Below are 27,573 nucleotides of genomic sequence, written 5' to 3'. Positions count from 1 at the left end.
ATTTTATCTTACTATTTTTGCACTGCCTGGACAAGGATGATAGCTCCTGACCCAAGTCAGCTGTGAATGTATTGCATTCTGATAGTCTGCATATTCAGATATAATTTCCATTGTAATCAACAAATGCCTGAATTTGTGTGCGAACAACATCCACAGAAATATTTCCCCAGTGTGATAGTTGTCTCCATTAAGTCCATAAAATGGTTTGGACATTTTTATGAACTTTAAGGCAACAGAGAGTCGAAAACAGATAAGGGACAGTCGTAAACCCCCTCACCTCCCCCATCAATTTCTGCTCCTCCCCCATTTCTACTCCTTTTCTCCCTCCCCGACCCCTCTCCATCTCCCTTCTCCTATCGATGTCCGCATCTCATATTTTCTGTCCCACTCCTCATGGCTAGTCTGCTTCACCATTCCTTCTCCTCTCCCTCTCTTCTCTCCGTTCCTCTCACTCTCACTTTCCACTCCTCACGTCTCATTCCACAAGTCACCAGTATTCTAAATCATGGATTTTAACAGGACTGCAACATCGAGAACAAGCAAAGTTAATGCCTTAAAAACGACATTTCATCCTCAAAAAGTACTATCTGAATATTATGGGGTTTACAAGCTCCTTCCCTACAGTTTCTCTTTCATTCAGTCCAAATTTTTTTCATTGTGATGGATTTTCTGATCCTGAAACCAACTCTGATACCAGTGATTTTGAAATAATATATAGCTGCAGCTCATGAACCTGTGATTATTATGTGATAGTGCCTAACAACGACAGTTCATGGCTGCCAGTAACACCTGAAACCACCCCTGACTACCTGTGCCTGAAGATCACTAATATGGTGCTCCAGAGCCCCCTGCAGTTTTAAGGTGGGATTTTATGTTCCTACTAGCCTTTAAAGCTATTCAGGTAAATTTGTGTGTATCAGATTCCATTGGGTGGGAGGCAGGCCACCATGGAATACTTTCAGTGAGTAGTCTTCCTAGCTTTTCCCCATAATAAATGCTTAAAACAAGAGAACACAGCATCTCAGTTAAGAGATCACTCAAAACAACAAACAAGCACCATTCTGAAGCTAGGCAGAGAGCAGCTAAAACTACTGTGGATAGGGAAGGACAACTGCTCCTTTCATACAACATCCTGGTTGTCGATCTGAATATTTCTGACTGTAAATCTTCCTGTCAAAATATCAAGCAGCAAGGTGGGCAAGGAAAGTTGCAGGGGATTGTACTAATGGAATGATGCAAGATTTCAATATCCCACAAAGTGGACAGACCAATAACAACTGGAAGAGCCAGAGGTACAATTTCACATAGGTAATGAGTGACTGCATCATGCACAATGTATGAAGCAGAATACTAGAGCCAATGTTGTATGTAGTGTTTTGAAAATTGCATTGTGCAGTTTGTCCACTTAAGGCTACCATACATGCATATACCAGCAGAGGGTGTCCAAAAGGAAATAAAGGAATCTATGTTTTTAACAGCATGCAGCAGTTCTGTGTCTTACTAACGCTGACTGAATAGCACTGTTTAGTCCCAAGAATAGCACACTGTCAATGATTTAGCTGCCAAAAATCTATTTTTTCTAATATTTTGTCAACTCCATTATGAAAGGGACCAAAGGACACCATTATGTGATATTTATCAAAGGCCAACAGTGAAATAATTTTGAAGCTCTCCAGGCAAGTAATTAAGAACATAGGAACAGGAGTAGGTCATTCAGCCCTTAAGCTTGTTACACCATTCACTTAGATAATGCCTGATCTGCACCTCAACTCGGTTCCCGGAGCTTTGCAGCAGTCGGGCGGAATGCTGAGGTACAAAACAGGTGGTAGTACATTGGCCACCTGACATAAATCCTGAGGAATTTTCCCCTCAATTGAAGACAATGGAGAGGAGGATCTGATGGGATGTATGCTGGGCATCCGATGTACTACCACCCATTTCGCGACCCCGCCAAGTTATACTCCACCACCGCTCCAGCAAGTCTTAGCCTCTCTGGAACACATGGATACCTTAATAACATTGTACATTTATTTTCGATCAGCAAATGTCAATCAACAATCTTTGTGTCTCTTTTGGAAAGCGGATGAGGGAAGTTAGGGCTTGCAACCAACATCCTTTGTAAATGAAAAGCAAAAAATCTCAGATGTTGGAAATCTGAAATAGAAACAGAAAATGCTGAAAACTCACAGCTGAGCGGGCAGCATCTGTGGAAGGAGGAGGGTAGGGTTAACACTTCAGTCCAATGGCCTATCATGAGAAAAAGACGATGGTTCTGTGTATTTTCAGGTTTATTCTTTGTAAAAGACCTTGTAAGTTCCTGTTCGTCGTAAAGATCTCCAGAAATTGCTTCAGCAATATTGTTTACTTGAGTTAAGAGGCTCAATGCATTTTTGAATTAAAAACCTGACAACAACAAATTGTTTGTGTTGTCATCAGGTTAATATATTTTTTTTAAAACTTATCAGCTCCGGTCATTTTCCACTCAACAGGAAATTAATGCAATTTCCTTAATTCACAACTGTATAAAAATATTTTCTAAACACAGATTAAGTGTAAAACAAAGGTGAGTATCTTTTTTGTTTCTTGCTCTCTCATAACATACGTAAAAGTGATGATAAAAGATTTTCTTTCAAAGTTTCACTAAAACTATTTGACCCATTATCAAAAACAAGCAATGGAAATATTGGCATGCACAAAACACCATTTCTCTTTCCCACTGAGAAAAATAAATAAGAGAATTTTTGGATATTAGATATAAATATATGTAATCAGTCCAGTCTGTCACATTTGAAGTATCTATCTGATCTGAACCTCTCTCTCATTCTCTCACGTTGCTCTATTTTTGTCTTTGTTCCACTTTGTGTTGCACAGGGTCGGTAATTGGAACATTTACAATTGCAGACTATTAAAAAAACACGTGCGATAATCAAGTGATAATTAGAGGCTTTCAAAATTCAACAATTTTTCTGAAAAACTACAGAATGTATCATTGTGCTGGTACATTTTAGGCTATATGAAAATCTTTCAATTTCATTAACTTAATTACATGAAAAGTACTATGAAATTGGGAGGTCTTTGTATAATTGCAGAATTTTATGCATAAAGTGAATGGGACTTAAATTGATTAATATGAAATATATGAAAGAATAAAGTATATTTATGCAAGTGAAGTATATTTTTGTGTGTTGTCATGCACAAGAGGAGCGGTGATGAAATAAATAATGAAATGGAAGAATTATGAATTTAAAAAAATCAACTGCTAAACAAAATCATAAGAACATGGATACTTATACACAGTAAAAATGGGGTAGCGACCATGTGACCCCTACTGTACTGGAAATCCACACACTCATCTACAAGAACGATGCTCATTAACCTCATCTGAAATAGCTCTGGGGAGAATACCTTTGTAATTGAAAGGAGCTATTCCATCTTAATGACTCTGATCAACATGAAGGGATTAACAGAGGATGCTGGAGACAGTCTGGCACATAGCCAAGCCAAGATGAATAAGGTATGAAGCAGCAACATCATAACAGAATGATTCCCATCAAATATCAAACGATGGCCCTGGTTATCATAGCTTGGCCCATTGTGTGGTCACAACAGGGAAGAGGGTCATATGTCACCCAACAGAAACCAATGTGAGAGATTTTTACCTTAAAAAGGTAGTTCTCTGGAGAGAGATGAAGGAGATCAAGCCAACATCACAGAAAGCCTATGAGAAGGATCAAGGGAAGCAAGAAACCTGTTGCCAATGAACAACCACCACAGCAGAGACATCACAAAGTGACTTTGAGACTAACCATCTTTGAAGGTAACAAACTACACACCACCAGATTTTTGCTGCATTACAACCACTAGAACTCTACCATACCTCCGGAAGTTCAAGGCTGCAAATAATCAGGTCGACACCTTTCAGAGAAAAGACTTTTCCTCCTGAGAAGACTCAATAATCTTCTGTAAGCCAGAAACACTTACTTCACTTTTAAACTACCACTTACCCTTTTCTCTCTATCTATCTATCTATTCTTGTGTCTGTACGTATGGGTGAATATGTGTGTGAGTGTAGTTGCAATCATTTCGGTGTTTGTTTAAAAATAGTTTTTTTTTAGCCTACGAAAGAACCTGTCATTAGTTTGCTTACTTGACCCCAAAGACACTCAGGGGCTAAAGCATCATTTTAACAAAACATGATTACGGTCATTTGGGAGGTGAACAGTGGAAACCACCCGCACACCCTTACCAGTTGTCCGTAACAGTGTCTAAAATTTGTGTACTGGTCTATATAATGGGCTGAATTTAACAGACCCCCGATGTCAGGGCTCAGAGCGGGGATGGGAGAGGCCGGAAAATGCCTCTGAGAGAGGCCTGCCAAGGACTTCAATGCCGGGAAGGCCCGGCCCGATAATACCAGTAGTGGCGATGCCTCATGGCAGCCCTCCGCCGCTCGGTGACAGGAGTCCAATTTAAATATTTAAATTGATGTAAATAAATGAATTAATTATCATTGCGCTCACGCCGTCGGTCCCAGTGCGATACTAGTGTGGGTGGTCGGCATTCCTGCGCCTTTGGATCCCGGTCTGGGGAACTGAGGCGGAACACCGATGGGGAAGGGAGATCAGGTAAGTTTCTCAGTGCGGTAGGGGGGGATGTGAGGTCAAACTAATCTCATTGGTGTAGGGGATGGTGGGAAGGGTTACAGTCTAAAGTTTATGCACTTTGTGAGGGGAAGGTCAGTTGGGCAAGCAAAGTGTTTTGGGGGAAGAGGGCAATAATTAATTTTATTGGTATTGGGGGGTGTTGGAGAGGGGCAGAATAAATGCATTTCATTTTTTAATGAAGTTTTTCTTGAAATATGTAAATTGAAAGTTAGGGCACAAAGCCCTTTAAAAATGGCTTCAGCCCCTGCGCACAGGCAGCTGACATCAATGCCGATGATAGACTGCCCGCCCCCTCCACATCATCAGGGTGGTTGGTCCGCCCTAGCTATTTAAATGAGCTGCTGTACTTAATATCACAGTGGCTCTGCGACATGCGGCCCTCCCATTGTTTTCGCCTGCTGCATAAATTGCAGCCCAATGTATATGTTATTAATTCAGGTCTGTTTTAGATATCATCTCAAGCTCAGTGGTGACAGTGGCTAACAAAAATAGTCTGAGTATCTTACCTTTATGGGAATCCACTTGTTTTGATAACAGGACGCAGACGTGTAACAAAGAAAGTCCCTTGTAATCTGGATTGGATCTCTTGCCTTTTGCCTGTGTACTTCTTCAGTCGCACAAAAAGCAGTCTGATTAACACTCTTATCAATCAGAGTTTAACTGAAAGTGAAATGTGCAAAGCACTAGATATTATTAGCATCTCTTTGTTCAGTGGATACAACTTGGCTACGTGTAACTATATGAAATAAAGTAACAAAAAGAGAAAATACTGGGAATACTCAGCAGGTCTGGCAGGAGGTGGGTTTGTGTGCTTGAGAAAAATTAAATCCCTGAAATTGACATTTGGTCAGGATCCCAAAGCCATCCCACTTTCTTCAGGGTTTCCCCAGCACCCCATTCTGTCAATTCGTTCTGTCTCCTCCGAAAGCCAGAATCCATCAAATTTCATTTTTGGAATGTCCTTTTAAAAGCTGGAGTTGAAATGACTTAAGTGGGTCATTGTCATGTCCATGGGAACTTAAAATCCAACCCATAATCAGTCGACCACTGTACCCAAGTTAATGCTGAATGAATTCATCATTAGTAAAGCCTTTACCAGAGACTTTTTTTCAATTTTTTTTGAAAGGATGGAAGCCATGTATTTCAGCTGCATAAGATCCAGTTTCTCGGCGCTACAAGTGCTGTTCTAGGTCCAAAAAGGTGTCCGTGCCATGCACGCATACTTCTTTTACAAGCAGCGCCAGATGCCATTTTGGTGAGGGCATTAGGGTGGGTGCAGGGAGCATGTGCTGGAAGTTTGCAGAGTAGGCAGATTGCAATGCTGATTTAATACCAGTGCTGCCTTTCTCAACCTAGCGACCTCTCTTAAAAACACATAGCTGAGCATGCTTGCAGCAGCAGGAAGGACCCCACAGGGGTTAAAGGAATCATCAATTACTTTCAAGTTAGCTGCCTGATTTCTACTGGCTCTTTGAGTTTGTAGATGTATTTGTTCATTTGGAATCTTGGGTAAAGTTGCTGAAGCCAACAGGGAGTGGTGTGGCAGGTGCTGAAGGATGATTTTCTTACTTCAAGGCTTCTATTCAGTTACCCTCAAATATGGGTGCAATCATTTGCACCCACTTGGCCTGCAGCATGACAGATAAAATAAGCGGAAGCAACACAGAGCAGGCCAAGCTGTGCAAAGAGGGAGGAGAAGGAGAAGGTCTCTCAGCTGGAGGTCATATCCACTTAAGGTTTTCAGTGAGCAATTCCTCTACCTCAACTGCAGTGAGGAATATAGTGTGTGACATCTTTGCTTCACAAAGCAGAGGCACACTGAAATCAGCAACATGTTGCAGGCAGAACTGCAGCCTCAGAGCAGGAGATGACGACATTTCCACTGGCTGTAAAGGTGACTGTGCCCAGGGACTTTTATGCGTCAGACTCCTTGCAGGCTGGAGCAGATGATATTTACAACATCTCCCAGTTTGTCACCCACTGTTAAAAATGAAAGACTTGCATTTATATGGCAGCTTTCGTGACCTTAGGACATTCCAGTGCACTTTACAGCCAATGAAGTGGTTTTGAAGTGCAGTCACTGTTGGAATGTAGGAAACGCAGCAGCCAATTTGTGCACAGCTCCTATAAACAGCAATGTGCCATTGGCCAGATGATCAGTTTATGTATTGTTGATTCAGAGATAAATATTGTCCAGGACACTGGGGATAAAGTCCCTGGTCTTCTTCGAAATAGTGCAATGGGATCTTTTACATTCACTTAGAGAGCAGATGGGGCCTTGGTTTAATGTCTCATCCAAAAGATGATACCTTCAACAGTACAGCACCCCCTCAGTACTGCACTGGAATGTCAGCTTAGATTTTTGTGCTTAAGTCTCTGAAGTAGGATGTGAAACCATACCTTCTGTCTCAGAAAGTCTACTAACTGAACCACGGCTGACACTGACACTGTTGCGTAAGGGAGATCACTGATGCTCTGCATGTAAGGAGAACTGAATACATTTCATTTTCTTTTGCTAGAGAGAAGCAAATGGAGCAAGCATGTGACTTTGCCTGGATAGCAGAATCCCGCATGGTGCAAGGTGTAATTGACTACACGCATGTTGCTTAGTGAGCACTGCATTTCAATCCAGAGCTGTCGTGCAACCGGAAGGGATTCCATTCCCTCAATGTCCACTCGGTATCCTGGTCACAGTCACACTGCCTTCATTCTGCAGCAGTCCAATCTGCCATCTGCATTTGAACCACCACAACAAACCACAGGGTGCCTACTGGGCATAGAATCGTAGAATGGTTACAGCACAGAAAGAAGCCATTTGGCCTGTCATGTTCCTGCCAGCTCTCTGCAAGAGCAATTTAACCAGTCCCACTCCTCCGCCCTTTCCCCAAAGCACTGCAATTTTCTTTTCTCTTCAGGTGCTTATCTAATTCCGTCTTGAAAGCCACAATTGAAACTGCCTCCACCACACTCTCAGGCAGTGCATTCTAGATCTTAGTCATTCATTGCATAAAAGCTCTTTTTCTCTTGTTGCCGTTGGTTCTTTTGCCAATCACTTTAAATCTGTGCCCTCAGGTTTTGAGATACCTTACCCTTCCAGGATAATGACTACCACGATCAGATCATTGCTCACGTGTACTCATGAATGGACTAAGGCGCCCACTTTCAGACCTGAAAAGTGCCCAGTCTACCTGGAAGGGTAAGGTGTTTCGAAAATTGAGCCACAGATGAAGATAGCCATTTCACACTGCTACTATGCAGTAGCAACATGAGTGGTATTTTCCACTAACAGAATGCTGCCGTCAAGCTGAAAAGACGTTCTGCCTACCACACAAATGAGTAATGTTGTATATGAATTTCAGTGCCAGTGCAATGCCAGGTTCATATGCCATACGTCCCAAAGACTGACGGATTGTATCAAACAGCACAGCCTTTTGGCTGTTCGCAATAGGCAGAGTATTGACCATACTCAACCAACCCGTGCTTGCAAAACTCAGAACATAATGTCCAATGTTAGATGTGATTCCGTGATTGGACAGCACTCACTGAACAATCCCAAGTGTGCTAAGAGTTACACTAACAACCACTTTAGGATTATCAGTCAGGCTCATAATATGAGTCACTCATGCTTGCTAGAAGCCACATATATTCATATGCAGGAACCTGTCCTCTGCAGGGAAAGGAACAGGTCCAGGTTTTGTGCCTTTTTTGAAGTAGACAAAAGCGTGAGGGACCATAGCTCCCTGTGCATTCTCCATGGCAACACCTCAAACAATCAGAGTCGACTTTCCAACCTTTTCTCATGCCATATAAATTGTTGCTCCCTTTGAAATTTGGCATTCTTGTGTCTGCCCTGATGAGTGCAAGACGAAAAGCTTCGACAGCATATCTCTTTTTTCATCAATACTCAGGTTTGGTACTACCAAGCCACTATTCATTAATATGCTTCAAGAAAAGGAGTGGTCCTAATACCGACCTCTGGGAAACACCACTGTATATCTTCCTCCAATCTGAAAAACAACCGTTCACCAATACTCTCTGTTTCCTGTCAATCAGCCAACTTCATGTCCATGCTGCCATTTTCCCTTTTATTCCATGGACTTCAACTGTGCTGGAAAGCCTATTATGTGACACTTTATTAAACACAAATTCGGAAGACCATATTCACTACATCAACTATATTACCTTCATCAATGCTCTCTGTTACCTCATCAGAAAACTCAATTAAGTTAGTTAAACATAATTGGCCTTTAACAAATCCGTGCTGGCTTTCCTAAACTAATCCACACTTGTCCAAGTGACTTTTAATTTTGTCCTGAATTATCATTTCTAAAAGTATTCCCATCACTAAGGTTCAACTGACTGGCCTGAACAAGTGTTTAACATATGCAATTCTCCAGTCCTCTGGCACCACCCATGTTTCTAAGGAGGAATGGTAGATTATGGCCAGTACCTCTGCAATTTCCATGATTACTTCCTTCAGTATCCTTGGATGCATCCCATCCAATCCTGGTGACTTGTCAACTTTAAGTACAGCCAATCTTTCTAATATCTCCCCTTTATCAATTTTTTTGCCCATCCAGTATCTCAACCACATCCTCATTGGCTATGACTCCATAGCATCTTCTTCCTTGGTAAAGGCAGATGCAAAGTACTCATTTACTACCTCAACCATGCCCTCTGTCTCCTGCGTACGTCTCCGTTTTGGTCTCTGATCAGCCCCACCTGTTCTCTTATTACCGTCTTACTATTCACATGCCTATAGAAGACTTTCGGATTCCCTTTATATGTTAGCTGTCAGTCTCTTCTTATACTTTCCCTTTGCCCCTCTTATTTGCTTTTTCACTTCTGCTCTGGACTTCCTATATTCCGCCTGGTTCTCACTTATATTGTCAGCCTGACATCTGTCATATGCACCCTTTTTCTGATTCATCTTACTCACATCTCTTTTGTTATCCAGAGTGCTGTGGTTTTGGTTGCCCTACCTTTCCCCTTCATGAGAATGTACCTTGACTGTACCCAAACCATCTCCTCCAAAAAGGCAGCTCATTGTTTGATTAGTTTTGCCTGACAGATTCCAATTTCCCCAGGACAGGTCCATTCACACTAAAATTGGCCCTTCTCCAATTAAGTATTTTTACTCCAGATTGCTCCTAGTCTTTTTCTATAGCGAACCTAAACCTTATGATATGATGATCACTATTGCCTAAATGTTCCCCTACTGACACTTCATCCAATTGCCCCACATCATTGCCCCAGAACAGAACCAGAACCAGAAATGCCTCCCTCCTCATTGGGCCAGAAATGTACTGATCAAGAAAATTCTCCTGAACACACTTCGGAAACTCTTTCCCCTCTCTGCCCTTTACACTATTACTATTCCAGTCTATAGCAGGATAATTGAAGTTTCCCATTATTACAACTGTATAGCTCTTGCACCTTTCTGTAATTTCCCTTCAAATGTGCTTCTCTATATCTTTCCCTCTAGTTGGTCGTCTGTAGAATATACCCATTAGTGTAATGGTACCACTATTGTTCCTGAGTTCAAACCACACAGATTCTGTCCTTATTCCTATATTCCCATCTGGCTATTTGCACATGCAGTCATTAACCTTATTTACCACACTTTGCGCATGTAAACCTAATTTCAACCTTATAGTGCCTCTTACTCTGATCCGACCTAATACTTTACTATTTCTTACTCAAGGGTGATCTATCTCTCCCAATCCTTGCTGCACTTTCTTTCTCCTTTTTAATGCTACATCCTGGTTCCCATTCCCCTGCTAAATTAGTTTAAACCCTCTCCAACAGCACTGGCGAACAACCCACAAGAACATTGGTCTCAGCTCTTTTGAGGTGCAACCCATCAGATCTATACAGGTCCCAACTCCCCCAGAACCAGTCCCAGGAACCTAAAGCTCTCCCTCTTGCAGCATCTCTCCAGCCACGCATTCACCTGCTCTATACTCCTATTTCTATACTCACTAGTGCATGGCACCAGGAGCAATTTGAGATCCTGTTTATTAATTGCTTTTCTTGCTCCTTAAAATCTACTTGAAGAATCTCATTCCTCCTTCTATCTATCTCTTTGGTACCGATATGGACCTTGACCTCTGACTCTTCATCTTCACGCACCCCCCCCGCCCCTGCCCGCCCCAGAATGTTCTGCAGCCGCTCAGTGACATCATTGACCCTGGCACTAGGAAGGCAACATACCATTCTGGAGTCACAACTGCGGAAGCAGAAATACCTGTTTTTCTCCCTAATTATTGAATCCCCCATTATTATTGTCTTTCCAATCATCCTCTTCCCCCATTGTATGGCTGAGCCACCTATGGTGCTGTAGACTTAGCTCTGGTTGTACTCCCCAGAGGAAATATCACCCTCACCATACCAGTTAGACAGCAAGATGGACTCAGGGAACTCCTGCACTACCTGCCTGATCCTCCTTGACTGTCTTGCGGTCACCCATTGCCTCTCTGCCTGCACACTCACTGCAGGGTGACAACCTCTAGAAATGTACTATCCACGTAGCTCTCAGCATCATTGATGCATCGCAGTGATGCCAGTGCTGCTCAAGGTACAAAGCTCAGAGCCTGAGCTCCTTCAGCTGAACATGTGGTTGTCCAGGACATGAGAACAACATATGCATTCCACAGGTGACCACAGTTTCCAGACTGGAAAGGATGGGCTCGAAGCTCCATGCAAAGCCCTGTTCCAAGTTGGTGCTGGACTCCTCCATACTCCTTGTCATTGACTGTCGGCTTTCTGGCAGCCCAGTCAAGCATTTCATCATGCATACCCATCAGCCTTCTTCTGTAGTCCACCCCAACAAAGTTGTCATCTGAGTCCTCTGCAACAGAATTCATGTGGACCTTTCCCACTAGTGAGCTGGCACCTGTGCTATCCTTTTCCCCTGCCCTGGCTGCAGCCCACTCATGCCCAGTGGCTCACCACATACAGATCCCACCTCTATATTATCCTCTAAAGTACATGCAGTGTCAGCATCTGAGCTGGTGGCTGCGAGTTTAAAATTGAGTGACAGTCTTTCTTCATCATCAGTCAATTCCTCCTCTCCCACTATTTTCTCCTGCAGCACTGCCTGGCGAGGTTACAGTTCTAGGGTATCTGAAAGGAGAAAGGCATGAGGGTAGGATTGTAGTGAGAGGATGGGGGAAAGCAAGAGGTGCATGCTCACACGATCTGCAGCTTGCAAATCAGATTATTGGATGAGGGGAAAGTGGAATGTGAGAAGGTGGATCAGGTATGAGGATACCGTCATCATGGATTGATTTAGCCCCTCCACTAGCCATGGCCTCAGCAACAGCCACTCCGATCACGGCAGCCACCAACTCCTCCATTGAGGTTTGGACATGCAGCCTTGCCTGTTCCCCACTGGTTAGCCTCTGTTGTCTGCAGTTGTGTGCCAACTTGCCCTGAAAAAGAGAGGGATTCAGTGAATGTTACAAAATTTGTTTGGGTGATGTTCCTGTCATGGTTGAATGGTTCGCAGAGTGTGCAAGCTGTGAGGTGTGGGTGTGAGGCTTGCAACAGTGTTAACTGTGTGAGGGTGAGGTAAAACTCTAAATGTGAGGTATGGGTCAAGATTGATCGAGATTGTTGGTAGGTGAGTGAAGCGGGTGTGGTAAATGGAGCAGTGTGTGAGGCGAGTGGTTCAGTTATAAGGATATTTGAAGATTAATTCACTGATCCTGACCACTCGTGTGAGGTCATTAAACTTGCTGCACTGTATCCATTTCCTTGGATCTACAATGCTGGCATTGATTTCTGTGGCTAGCTACTCTTATCGCCTTCTCAACATTTGTCTGGAAAGGCACCTGGCTCCTGTGGAGAAACGACATCTCTGTTCCTGTCCACTTCCTGCTCAAAGGCTTCCAGGGCTGCATCAGAGAACCTTGGAGCACATTCTCTCCCATAATGAGCCATGGTCACTCTTCTACCTGCTTCGAACGTATTCCCCAGTCACTTCCAGCACCTGTTCCAGCTAGAATGCACCTCCCCTTTAAGAGGTGTACGTTGACTTTAAGTACTGCAGGTTATCTTTAAGTCTTGTACAAACTTGGGCCCCCTTCTGAGGCATGCAGCCACTCAGCAGCATGCTTACCACTGACCTCAAAGCAACAAATTAGCAGGCAGCATGAAGTTTGCGTCTGAAGCAATGGGCACAGGATAATAGCATATTGAATTTGGCTGCCAGAATTCCTGAGTATCATCTGTTGATGCTTTTCAGTGAATTGACGATCTTTTATTCATATTTATGTTTTGAATAAAATTAGGAGAGGAATCTATGGCTGCTACATCTAGCTGTGATAATCCTAAATCCTGCAGCAGAAGACTTGATGTTCAGGAGGACTCCTGCTGAAATTCAAAGCCCAGTTGACGGCGAGGGCGGGAGGGGTTAAATTCTTCTTGAGCAGCAGTGCACAATGGATGTTAGTGAATTGGCAGCTTGGTTTACACTCCATCCCACTGTCTTTTCAAAAAGAAAACAAGCTGCCAATACATTACCACCCAAGATAAATTTCACCTCCAGCATGTCTAAAATTAATAATAAATTAGCAATGCATCAGGAGAATGGCTCAGTGCCACACGTCAATGGTATACCGGCATGCGACATCATGCAGTGGCAAGATCTAGCTTTGAGTCCACAGCATAGAACTCTTACGTAAGTTGTCAATCCCAGCTGAATCATCTGGGTTTGATGGCACGTAGATGCAAACCAAACGTGTAAATTAACCTGAACCACTTTCACATTTGTCCTGATGCCCGTAAAGGGGGATATATTGATTAAAGCCTGCAATCATATTACCTACCTTCCTTCTTCGGCAAAGAGGAATGAGGAATTTAGAGTGAAGGCGACAGTTGTTCTTCATTGTCCCCTTCGGTTTAATTTACTCAATGTTATTGTTTCCGTAGTTGTCAGTGTGAGTCACCCAAGCAGTGAAAAAAACATGCTTTGTGGAAGAAAGAATTAGTTTTGACTTTGACGCGAACTAATTATAGGATTGCGAAAACTTTTCCTTTCATTACCTTCCTTTTGAACGAACAGAAATTACAGTAAAGCCTATCACATCACAATTGCTCACAAAGTTTTCCCTAATGGCCACTGTGGTTACATAAAAACTGTAGTTTTGAACTTGACCACATATTTTTCACAGATAGCCTATATTCACAGAGGAAATAGGCAAATCACCAACTCTTGACCATCTTAATTTGCATTACAGTATTCAAAAGGCTCAATTCCTTTGCTGGTTGATGGTAATAAGGTTTGAAAACACAGCCTGACACGACCTGGCACATATCCGAGTGAGGTGAGGGAGAATTTAAACAGACTTTAGGATTTTCCATGAGGGCTGAATGGATCTAATCATTGAACAATACATGAAAATGTCAACAATCATTGTTGTTGGATACATAAATAAATCCCCAAATTTCCTGGCAGGACTCTAGCGCAGTACGATTGAAAAAGACAGGCGTATGCTTATGCTGAGTCCCCACCAGCTTAGAGAGCTCCCAATCAGTTTTGGAAAGGACAGAATGTCCATCCACCTGTTACATGGCCAATGACACCAAGGGGGCAGAGCCGGAAAGCAGCGAGTTGCTATGCCAGCAGTTCTAATTCCTTGGCTTCCAAGGGATCCAGTTCAACAGCAGAGGCCGAGATATTGAGGAACATGAGGCATACCACCCTCGATTCAGGTACAAGTGGGCCCCATCAGAGAATCTGCATGAGGGAAGCCAGATATCTGCAAATGAAAGACAGATTTCTCTTTCAGATGCTGACATGCCTAATGTGCGTTTCCAGTATTTGCATTTCTTATATCACCGAGCTGTGAGTTATCCAAATAAGGGATCTTTGCAAAATGTATTAAAACAATCTGTTCACCCAGAGCACTTATTGTAAACTTAACCAATGTGTTTTACAAAAAACAAATTTAAAAAAACTACAATAGAAAAGCAGTAAAAGGAAAATGGGTCCATTTTCCTGACAGGCCCTTTGACCTGAAAGTAATCATGAGCAGTGCTCCAAATACACTACCCTGTCTAGGCCCAGAAGCACTGCTGTTTCATTCCTGGGTGACCCCAGGCATCAGCCTGCCCCTTGGAAGGCCCCTGCCTAAATATTGGACAGAAAATTTGAGAACAGCCACAGGTCTAAGAGGCCTGCAGCTATGTGCCAGGCCTCACTGATGAGAGCCTTCTGAAAGACAGTGGTCATCGGAAGGCCTGAGTGACTCAAACCAAACTGGGGGAAGAAAACAAAACCCCATTTACTGCCACCAGTGAGGATTAGGATGCTTCTGACAACCCAGTGGAACCTCCAATATGAGGAGTGCTCCTGAACAAAAAACAAATAACAAAGAACAAAGAACAGTACAGCACAGGAACAGGCCATTCGGCCCTCCAAGCCTGCGCCGATCTTGATGCCTGCCTAAACTAAAACCTTCTGCACTTCCAGGGTCCGTATCCCTCTATTCCCATCCTATTCATGTAATTGTCAAGATGCCTCTTAAACGTCGCTATCGTATCTGCTTCCACCACCTCCCCCGGCAGCAAGTTCCAGGCACTCACCACCCTCTGTGTAAAGAACTTGCCTCGCACATCCCCTCTAAACTTTGCTCCTCGCACCTTAAACCTATGCCCCCTAATAAATGACACTTCCACCCTGGGAAAAAGCTTCTGACTATCCACTCTGTCCATGCCACTCATAACTTTGTAAACCTCTATCATGTCGCCCCTCCACCTCCGTCGCTCCAGTGAAAACAATCCGAATTTATCCAACCTCTCCTCATAGCTAATGCCCTCTAGACCAGGCAACATCCTGGTAAACCTCTTCTGTACCATCTCCAAAGCCTCCACGTCCTTCTGGTAGTGTGGCGACCAGAATTGCACGCAATATTCCAAGTGTGGCCTAACTAAAGTTCTGTACAGCTGCAGCATGACTTGCCAATTTTTATACTCTATACCCCGACCGATGAAGGCAAGCATGCCGTATGCCTTCTTGACTACCTTATCCACCTGCGTTGCCACTTTCAGTGACCTGTGGACCTGTACGCCCAGATCTCTCTGCCTGTCAATACTCCTAAGGGTTCTGCCATTTACTGTATACTTCCCACCTGCATTAGACTTTCCAAAATGCATTACCTCACATTTGTCCTCTGACAATTCTCATCACTATCCGCAACTCCACCAACCTTTGTGTCGTCTGCAAACTTACTAATCAGACCAGCTACATTTTCCTCCAAATCATTTATATATACTACAAAGAGCAAAGGTCCCAGCACTGATCCCTGCGGAACACCACTAGTCACAGCCCTCCATTCAGAAAAGCACCCTTCCACTGCTACCCTCTGACTTCTATGACTGAGCTAGTTCTGTATCCATCTTGCCAGCTCACCTCTGATCCCATGTGACTTCACCTTTTGTACCAGTCTGCCATGAGGGACCTTGTCAAAGGCTTTACTGAAGTCCATATAGATAACATCCACTGCCCTTCCTTCATCAATCATCTTCGTCACTTCCTCAAAAAACTCAATCAAATTAGTGAGACACGACCTCCCCTTCACAAAACCATGCTGCCTCTCGCTAATAAGTTCGTTTGTTTCCAAATGAGAGTAAATCCTGTCCTGAAGAATTCTCTATAATAATTTCCCTACCACTGACGTAAGGCTCACCGGCCTATAATTTCCTGCATTATCCTTGCTACCCTTATTAAACAAAGGAACAACATTGGCTATTCTCCAGTCCTCTGGGACCTCACCTGTAGCCAATGAGGATGCCAAGATTTCTGTCAAGGCCCCAGCAATATCTTCCCTTGCCTCCCTCAGTATTCTGGGGTAGATCCCATCAGGCCCTGGGGACTTATCTACCTGAATGCTTTGCAAGACACCCAACACCTCCTCCTTTTTGATAATGAGATGACTGAGACTATCTACACTCCCTTCCCTCGGTTCATCATCCACCAAGTCCTTCTCTTTGGTGAATACTGATGCAAAGTACTCATTTAGTACCTCGCCCATTTCCTCTGGCTCCACATATAGATTCCCTTCTCTGTCCTTGAGTGGGCCAACCCTTTCCCTAGTTACCTTCTTGCTCCTTATATACGTATAAAAAGCCTTGGGATTTTCCTTAATCCTGTTTGCCAATGACTTTTCATGACCCCTTTTAGCCCTCCTGACTCCTTGCTTAGGTTCCTTCCTACTGTCTTTATATTCCTCAAGGGATTCGTCTGTTCCCAGCCTTCCAGCCCTTACGAATGCTTCCTTTTTCTTTTTGACTAGGCTCACAATATCCCGCGTTATCCAAGGTTCCCGAAACTTGCCAAACTTATCCTTCTTCCTCACAGGAATGTACTGGTCCTGGATTCTAATCAACTGACGTTTGAAAGACTCCCACATGTCAGATGTTGATTTACCCTCAAACAGCCGCCCCAATCTAAATTCTTCAGTTCCTGCCTAATATTGTTATAATTAGCCTTCCCCCAATTTAGCACCTTCACCCGAGGACTACTCTTATCCTTATCCACAAGTACCTTAAAACTTATGGAATTATGGTCACTGTTCCCGAAATGCTCCCCTACTGAAACTTCGACCACCTGGCCAGGCTCATTCCCCAATACCAGGTCCAGTATGGCCCCATCCCTAGTTGGACTATCTACATATTGTTTCAAGAAGCCCTCCTGGATGCTCCTTACAAATTCTGCCCCATCCAAGCCCCAACACTAAGTGAGTCCCAGTCAATATAGGGGAAGTTAAAATCACCCACCACTACAACCCTGTTACCTTTACATCTTCCCAAAATCTGTCTACATATCTGCTTCTCTACCTCCCACTGGCTGTTGGGAGGCCTGTAGAAAACCCCCAACATCGTGACTGCACCCTTCCTATTCCTGAGCTCCACCCATATTGCCTCGCTCCACGACCCCTCCGAGGTGTCCTCCCGCAGTGCAGCTGTGATATTCTCCTTAACCAGCAATGCAACACCCCCACCCCTTTTACATCCCCCTCTATCCCGCCTGAAGCTTCTAAATCCTGGAACATTTAGCTGCCAATCCTGTCCTTCCCTCAGCCAAGTCTCTATAATAGCAACAACATCATAGTTCCAAGTACTAATCCAAGCTCTAAGTTCATCTGCCTTACCTGTTATACTTCTCGCATTGAAACAAATGCACTTCTGACCACCAGTCCCGCTGTGCTCCGCAACATCTCCCTGCCTGCTCTTCCTCTTAGTCTTACTGGCCTTATTTACTAGTTCCCCCTCATTTATTTCACTAGCTGTCCTACTGCTCTGGTTCCCACCCCCCGCCACACTAGTTTAAACCCTCCCGAGTGATGCTAGCAAACCTCGCAGCCAGGATATTTGTGCACCTCCAGTTTAGATGCAACCCGTCCTTCTTGTACAGGTCCCATCCGTCCCTGAAGAGATCCCAGTGGTCCAGGTATCTGAAACCCTCCCTTCTATACCAGCTGTTCAGCCACGTGTTTAGCTGCACTATCTTCCTATTTCTAGCCTCACTGGCATGTGGCACAGGGAGTAAACCCGAGATTACAACCCTCGAGGTCCTGTCTTTTAACTTTCTACCTAAGTCCCTAAACTCCCCCTGCAGGACCTCGTCACTCTTCTTGCCTATGTCATTGGTACCAATGTGTACCACAACCTCTGGCTGTTCACCCTCTCCCTTCAGAATGCCCCCTGTCCGTTCAGAGACATCCTTGACCCTGGCACCAGGGAGGCAACATACCATCCTGGAGTCTCTTTCACGTCCACAGAAGCGCCTATCTGTGCCCCTGACTATAGAGTCCCCTATAACTATTGCTCTTCTGCGCTTTGTCCCTCCCTGCTGAACAACAGTGCCAGCCATGGTGCCACTGCTCTGGCTGCTGCTGTTTTCCCCTGATAGGCCATCCCCCCCAACAGTATCCAAAATGGTATACTTGTTAGAGAGGGCGATAGCCACAGGGGATTCCTGCACTGACTGCCTGCCCCTTCTAGCGGTCACCCAATCTGCCTGCACTTTGGGTGTAATCACTTCTCTAAAACTCCTGTCTATGACGCTCTTCGCCACCTGCATGCTCCTAAGTGCATCCAGTTGCCGCTCCAACCGTTCCATGCGGTCTGTGAGGAGCTGCAACTGAGTACACTTCCTGCAGATGTAGTCGTCCGGAACGCTGGAAGCGTCATGGACTTCCCACATCTCACAGGTGAAGCACTTCACCTCTCTAACTGACATTTCTTGCACTAATTAATAAATTAATTTAAAATAAATAAATACTTATTAAAGCCTTACTAAATTGTTATAATTAACTATATGGTCCCGAGTGCTAGATTCCTACTATAAATGTTGAATGCTAACTAAATACAGTAATCTCCTCCCTCTGGTTTAGTTACTCTACTTATTAATTAGTTAATTAGGGTTTTAATCAACTTTTATCAATGTTTTATTTTCAAATTCAGTAAAAAAATTCCCTACCAGCCAAACAGGTCACAGCTTTCCTGTGACGTCACTTTCAGCTTTTTTACCAGAGGTAAGTTTTTTATACTTACCGGTCTGGAACTCTGCCCTCCGAGTCTTCTCCCAGTCAGCTGTGCTCTTTGGAAGCTCTGAGCTCCCCTCACTCTGAGGACAGGTAGGAAATGAAAGGAGCTCCTCACTCCCTCTTTACCAAACTTCCTCAGTTACCAAACTTCCACTGTAGCACTCCAGTGCAAACAAAGTCAGCACTGTAAAATGGCTCACTTTTATACTGACTGACTCTCGCCCCCTGAAAACTGGTTTAAGTCACTTCTCTAATTAACAAGGTGCAGCTGCAAGCAAAGCCTGAGTGAACCCTGTTTAAAGCTGGTCTAAAACTCACCTTCTCCAACCCTAACAGCAACTGTTAAATTAATCTGCTAAGTAAAAAACATACTAGATTTAAAATAAAATTAACCCTTAATTATCCTCAGTTACCAAACTTCCACTGTCGCACTCTAATGCAATGCAAGTCAGCACTCCAGTGCAAACACTGCTGCCATATTTTTAAGGCATCCCTCTGTTTGGGCACCCCACAGTCATCCACACAGCAAAGCACATGGTGAGCAAAGAATGTCCACTCCTGCCTCTTGTGCATGACAATACAAACCTTGTGCCTGTTGCAGGGACAGGTGCAGCTCCGTTTCCCTCCCCAGGAAAGCCTTAAATATTTGATGAAACATAAAAAAGAATAACAGGGGCCTGGTGAAATGTATCTCTACAGTTTGTTACTGACTTTTGCACTCCTAACATGGTCCTTACAGGGCAAAGGTCAAGAAAATGGGCCTTGAGAAAGGCAAGCTTTTCATACCATTGAATTCTCTGATTTTCATTTGAAAATATAACATTGTCTCGTGATTTTTGTGAGCATTTAATCTCTTTTAACAAATATTTCTGGCAAAATAAAACTTCCCTCTTGAAAACAAAGAATTTCATCGATAAGATTGGTATGCATACTAGTACAGTGTTTACCCTGGTGAGTGCATGCCACTGTGCAGTCACTCTCATTTTAACTGATTTGCTTCTCTTTACTTCAGTTATTTGTGACAATTATGAGTTGCTAACATAGTTCCCTAAAAGTATCCACAGCATTTGGCCCAACTGTTCTGTGCTGGTGTTTATGCTCCACACAAGCCTCCTCCCACTCTATAGTTAGAGGAACAGGCAGATGTTTCTGCAGGCGCAGGCAGATGTAATCGCAGGGTGGTAAGTTGCTTCTCTGGTGCCAGGGACAAGAATGTCACTGAGCAGCTGTAGAATATTCTGAGGGACGAGGGTGAACGGTCAGAGGTTGTGGTCCATACAGGTACCAACCACAGAGGTGGAAAGAGGGATCAGGTCTTGCAGGCAGATTTTAGGGAACTAGGAAAGAAACTAATATGCAGGACCTCAAAGGTAGTAATTCCTGATTAATCCCAGTGCAAAGTGCAACTGAGTATAGAAATAAAAGGATATTGCAGATGAATGCATGGCTAGAGAGAAGGTGCAAGAGGAAGATCTTGCTTTAGATTCCTGGGCCATTGGGACCAGTGCAGGGGGAGGTAGGACCTGTACAGCTGGACCAGTTACACCTCAACAGGGCCAGGATCAAAATTGTCACTGGGAGATTTGCTGTTGCTGCAGGAGAGGGTTTAAACTAGCCTGGCAAGAGGGTGGTGGGTACCTGAGCATAGATTCAGAAGGAAGAAAAGCAAAGCTGGAAATAGAAGGCAGCAAATTAGTGAGTGCGGAAGGCAGAGGAAACAAAGACTAGAAAATAGACAACAAAGGAGTTTGACAGTGCTTAATGTTACTTAAATGTAAGAAGTCTAATTTTTTTTTATTCATTCATGGGATGTGGGCGTAGCTGGCAAGGCCAGCATTTATTACCCATCCCTAATTGCCCTTGAGAAGGTGGTGGTGAACTGCCTTCATGAACCACTGCAGTCCATGTGAGGTAGGTACACCAACAGTGCTGTTAGGAAGGGAGTTCCAGGATTTTCACCCAGCTACAGTGAAGGAACGGCGATATAGTTCCAAGTCAAGATGGTGTGTGACTTGGAGGGGAACTTGCAGATGGTGGTGTTCCCATGCATTTGCTGCCCTTGCCCTTCTAGTTGGTAGAGGTGACGGGTTTGGAAGGTGCTGTCTAAGGAGCCTTGGTGCATTGCTGCAGTGCATCTTGTAGATGGCACATACTACTGCCACTGTGCGTCGGTGGTGGAGGTAGTGAATGATGTGGATGGGATGCCAATCAAGCGGCTGCTTTGTCCTGGATGATGTCGAGCTTCTTGAGTGTTGCTGGAGCTTCACCCATCCAGGCATCTAGTGAACAAGACAGGTATGTTGAGGGCACAGATTGACACAGGGGAATATGATATTGCTATTGTTGAAACATGGTTGAAAGAAGGGCAGGGATAGCAGCTCAACATTCCTGGTTACAAGGTTTTCAGACGAGATAGAGAAGGGGATGAAAAAGAAACAGGGGTGGTCGCAATACTGATGAAAGAATCAATTATAGCTGTGAGGAGGGATGATATGGTGAAAGGATCATTATTTTAGGCCATACAGGTTGAACTGAAGAACAAAAAATGGACAATACACTGCTGGGAGTGTACTATAGATCCCCAAAAAGTTACAGGGAGATAGAAGAAAAAATATGCAGGCAAATTTCTGAGAAGTGCAAAGACAATAGGGCAGTAATAGTAGGAACTTTCAATTACCCTAATATTAACTGCCATAGAATTAGTGTAAAAGGTATACAGGGCACAGAATTCTTAAAATGCATTCAGAAGAACATTTTTTAGACAGTATGTAGCAAGCCCAAAAGGGAAAGGCAGTTCTGGTCTGGAATTTTTCCTTCAGCGGACGGGAGCCGTCCACTGCCTGAAAAGTCAGTGGCGAACTCGTTTCCGCCTGGCCTGGGGATCTGACCCAAATTTTAGGGTTTCCAGGCCTTGAACTGTTCTGAGGTGGGACTTCCACCAGCCTGAGGCAGGAAGTCCTGCCTAATGGAGCTGCCGGTCAATCAGCGGCCTGGCAGCTCTTAGTCCCAGCAGTGCCACCGGGAGCAGTGGCCACTGCTGGGACTGCAGCCCAGCTTGAAGACGAAGATGTCGGGGGGCCCTGGAACCAAAGTAAGTTTTTGTTGCCTCGCTGGGGGTGACCGATTATGACCCAGTGAGAAAAGCGTGGTCGATGGGGGGGATGGGGGGTGTGTTGCATGTGGTTGGGGCAGTGGGGGCAGCCCTTTGTCGGGCACAGGGTGCCTAATCATGAGGACACCCTCCCCGAGACCGTCAGAGAGCTGCCTGCTTTTGTCTGGTGGCTTTTCTTGGGCCTGGGCCGCCCGTTTGCCAAGGGTAAAATCCCCGTGGTGGAGGGCGGAGGTGGTTAAGTGGCCGTTAAGTGACCGCTTAGAGCCTTGATTGGGTCGGGGTGGGCGGGCCGTTTTTCACCGCCACCGCCCTGCGTAAAGTGGCAGCGGAGGCGGGAGTGGCTCGAGAAGGGCCCCCCAAGCCTCCTCCTCTATTTTACAACCTTCCCACTCTTTGGGGGTGGGGTACATAAAACTCTGGCCCTGGACTTAGTTTTAGGCAATGGAGCTTGGCAGTAGCCTAGGTGCGGTCTCACCAATGCCCTGTACAGTTGTAGCAAGACCTCCCTACTTTTATACTCCATGCCCCTTGCAATAAAGGCCAACATTCCATTTGCTTTCCTAATTACTTGCTGTACCTGCATACTGACCTTTTTGTTTCACGTGCGAGAATACCCAGATCTCTCTGTACTGCAGCCTTCTGCAGTCTCCCTCCATTTAAATAATATTCTGTTTTTCTATTCTTCATGCCAAAGTGGACAACCTCACATTTTCCCACATTATACTCATCTGACAAATTTTGCCCACACACTTAACCTCTCTATATCTCTTTGCAGACTCCTTGGGCCAGATTTTTAAAGCCTGCTGAGTATGGGTACAGAGGAGAGTGCAATTTGAGGTCAACTTGGGAACCCGCCACCTCCAGAACACGACACCAATTTTAAAAGGATACCGGCAGCGAGGGAAAGGGCTGCTCATTAACAGGCTTGTCAACAGCAGTTTTTAATTTTTAAAGGCTGGGAATGTGGAAGACGCCATGTGAGGAACATGGCAGGGTGCTCAAGATGTGAACACTGTGGTGAGCCATGAGGGCTCAGCCTCCATCACTGGATTCCCCCTGGTGCAGGGCATCATCACTTACGTCCTTGTGGCCATCAAGGTATCCAGCAACCAGCCAGTGAGATCCATCAATAGGAAAGACTTCCACTCCCTCAACGTTCAACTGAGCCGCAACCACAACAAGAGCTTCCTCCATGTTTGCTCTCGCTTTCCTGGCAGTTGCCATGACTCCTTCATCCCCCGCCAGTCCAGGCTGCCTCGGTATTTCACTCCATCCTCCAAGGAGCATGGATGGATCTAAGGGGGCAAGGTACATCCCTTGAAGACATGGCTACTGACCCCTCTACAGGAGCCCCAGACAGGTGCACAGAGGCAAAACAACCAATACCACCTGCTCAGCAGGCCAACTATTGAGCAGGCCATCGGGTTTCTGAAGATGCGATTCTGGTGCCTGGATCGGTCGGGTGGCACCCTCCAATACCCACTTGCTAAGGTCTCAGTCATTGTGGTGGCCTTCTGAATTTTCCATAACATGGCCTTCCAGAGAGGTGTGGGCATTGAGGACAGTGAGGCCCTGGAAGGAGACAGCTCTTCAGGAGAGGAGGAGGAGGTAAGAGAGGAGGAGGGAGAGGGGCGGAGAGGGATGACACTGAATAGAGAGGTGCCCCTGTTGCACAACGAGGTGGCCTCCTCCTGCCACTCCCTGGAAATAGGATCTCTCTTCTCTCCCTCATGGTCTCCAGCATGAGATCCAGGTGGGCATTGATGAAGCAAGGGTCTGCCCTGCCCCTAGTGCCAGGCGTCTGGCTCCCCTGTGACATTTTGCTTCCCTCTGGTGCAGTGGGAGGCTTTGGCACACAATGCAGATCTCTCCTTCAGTTCAACCAGCAGCCTTAGTGATGGCTGCTGTGGGGTGTCTACATGAGCCTAACACTTGATCTGGCCCATCTCCATTTTCAATCCCATTGGCTCTAAGTGGAGAGGAAACCTGTCTACATAACAATTAAGGGCATACCCATTTGAAAATTGCAATCTGAATCAGTTTCCCACAGGAGACAGGTTTCTGACCCAAAACCACACCCAGTTCCTGTTTCCTGCTTTCATAATGAAAATCCAGCCCTATGTCTCTGCAATGGCAATAAAACCTAAACCATTTATCTCAATTTGTGCCACTAGTTCATCTATCTTATTGTGGATGCTTCATGTATTTAGATAATGAGCCTTTATTTTTTTTTACAATCATTTATTGCATGGACTTTATTTGTTGATGCACTATTACCATTAAACTCTCTGTCCCTTCCTGTCCCACTCTGCTTGTCTTTACCCATATTGTTGCACTATTCTATTGTCCCAACTTTTCTCATTGGATTTCTAAATCTCCCTTCACCTGAACTCTCTCGTCCCAGCACCGCAACCCACACCCACACCCCCCCCCCCCCCCGCCCCCTGCCAATCCCCCACCAACTCTTTTAGTTTAAAGCCCTATCCACAGCCCTAGTTATATGATTCACAAGAACATTGATCCCAGCCTGGTTTAAGTTGAGCCTATCCCAAAGAAACAGCTCCCTCTTTCCCCAGTACTGGTGCCAGTGCCCCATGAATTGAAACCTCTTCTTCTCACACCACTCTTTGAGCCATGCATTTAATTCTCTAAACTGATTAAACCATTGCCAATTGGCACGTGGCTCAAGTAGCAATTTAATTTGGACCCTAAATCCTCAAACTGTCTCAGCAGAATATCATTCCTAGTTCTACCTATGTTGTTGGTTCCACGTGGACCACGACAACTGGATCCTCCCCCTCTTACTCCAAGTTCATCTCCACCTGTGAAGAGATGTCCTTAGCCCTAGGCAGGCAACACAACGTTCAGAGCTCCCGATCACGGCGATACTGTCCACTATCACTACCACATTCCTTTTCACCACCCCCCCCACTTGAATGACATTCTGCACCATGGTGCCATGGTCAGTTTGCTCATTGGCCCTGCAATCCTTGTTGCAGGCACGGCATAGCAACTGCCCTGCCCTGTCTGTCTAACCTTATTTGATTAGTTAATTAGTTACTAATTTACTGAGCTAAAGTAATAGCGAGTTACAATCTCCGAGCTTGAAGACAAAAGAAGAACACTCACCAGCTATTGGAGGTAAAACAAAAGGAATAAAAAGCAGCACCTCCTTCTTGCTCTGCACTGAATTCCCCCTTGCACCAAATTCCTGACTTAGCATTTGGTCCACAAAGCACTCTGTTCCCACATCACTTTGCTCCCCACTCTGGTCTTCAAATTACATAAAAAGATATTGTAGCTCTGGAGAGACTTTAAAAAATATTGACAAAAATGTTTAGAGAATTGAGAGGAGACAAATATCGGGAAAGTTTCGAGCAGGTTGGGTTCTTTGCACTGGGAAAAAGACTAAGAGGAGACCTGATATAGGGCTTTAAAATTATTAAAAGGTTCAATAGTGTGCATGTGGAGAAACTGTTTCCATTTCACGTGAGTCCAGAACAAGAGGTCATAAACATAAGATAGTGACCAACAGATCAGATGTAGAGTTTAGGAAGGAATCTTTACACAGATTGGTGGGAAAGAGGAACTCACTGCCATATGGAGAAGTTGAAGCAAATAGCACTGACACATGTAAGCAGAAGTTTGATACATAGATGAGGGAGAAGGGAACAGAGGGATACAGGGATAACATGGAACATGTAACTAGACTTATAAAATCATAGAAATTTATGGCACAGAAAGATGCCATTCAACCCATTATGTCTGCGCCAGCCTAATTCCACTCTCCAGCTCTTGGTCCTTAATCTTGTAGGTTGCACCACTTCAAATGAATATCCAAGTACTTTTTAAATGCGATGAGGGTTTCTGTCTCTACCACCCTTTCTGACTGTGAGTTCCAGACCTGCACCACCCTCAAGGTGATAAAAATTATCCTGAATTCCCCGATAATCCTTCCACTGAGTACTTAAAATCTATGCCTGGTTATTGACCTATCTGCTAAGGGAAATAGGTCCTTCTTATCCACTCTATCTGGCCCACCCTAATTTTATAGCTCTCAATTAATTCTCCCCTCAGCCTCCTCTGTTCCAAAGAAAATAACTCCAGCTTATCCAATAGAAGCAGACTACTGCAGATGCCGGAAATCTGAAATAAAAAGAGAAAGTACTCAGCAGGTCTGGCAGCATCTATGGAGAGAGAAACAGAGTTAACGTTTCAGCTCTGTGACCTTTCATCAAAACTGGCAAAGGTTAGAAATGTTGTAGGTTTTAAGCAAGTAAAGCAGGGGTGGGGAAGGTGTGTGATAGGACAGAGGGCCAGAGAGATTAACTGACAAGGAAGTCATGGGGCAAAGGCAAAGAGAGTGTGCTAATGGTGTGGTGAAACACAAAGCATTAGTACAGAGAGTGTTAATAACAGAATAATGAACAGCCCTAGCCTAAAGCACAAACATGAAAAACCCAGTTTAAGGCAGGCACATGGTTAAAAAAAAGATAAAACAAAATAATAAAAAAGGGCCAGTCATGCTCTGAAATTATTGAACTCAATGTTTGGTTCGGAAGGCTATAGAGTGCCTAATCGGAAAATGAGGTGCTGTTCCCTGAGCTTGCGTTGACGTTCACTGGAACACTGCAGCAGGCCAAAGACAGCAATTTGAGCATGAGAGGGTGGTGGGGGGTTGGGGGGGGGGGGGGTGTTGAAATGGCAAGAAACCGGAAGCTCGGGGTCATGCTTTCAGACTGAACGGAGGTGTTCCACTAAGCAGTCGCCTAATCTGCGTTTGGTCTCCCCAGTGTAGAGGTGATCGCATTGTGAGCAGCGAATACAATATACTAAATTGAAAGAAGTAAATTACTGCTTCACCTGAAAGGAGAGTTTGGGGCGGTGCCGTGGGAAGGGGATGAGGTGTCGGGGGTAATGGAGGAGTGGACCAGGATGTCGCGGAGGCAACAATCCCTTCGGAATGCTGACAGGGGTGGGGAGGGGAAGATGCATTTGGTGGTGGCATCACACTGGAGGTGGTGGAAAGTGATACTGAACAAATTGTTGGAGCTTTGGGCTTCATCCTAGGCTCATAAAAGAAGTGGCTAGTGAGATAGTTGATGCATGGCTATAATTTTCCAAAATTCCCTAGATTCGGGGAAGGTTTCCTTCGATTGGAAAATAAACAATGTAACACCTTTATTCAAAAAAGAAGGGAGACAGAAAGCAGGAAACTACAGGCCAGTTAGCTTGACATCTG

The sequence above is a fragment of the Heterodontus francisci genome, chromosome 2 (genome assembly GCF_036365525.1).
Source record: "Heterodontus francisci isolate sHetFra1 chromosome 2, sHetFra1.hap1, whole genome shotgun sequence".
Taxonomy (NCBI): Eukaryota; Metazoa; Chordata; class Chondrichthyes; order Heterodontiformes; family Heterodontidae; genus Heterodontus; species Heterodontus francisci.
Note: the sequence above shows the minus strand (reverse complement) of the source record.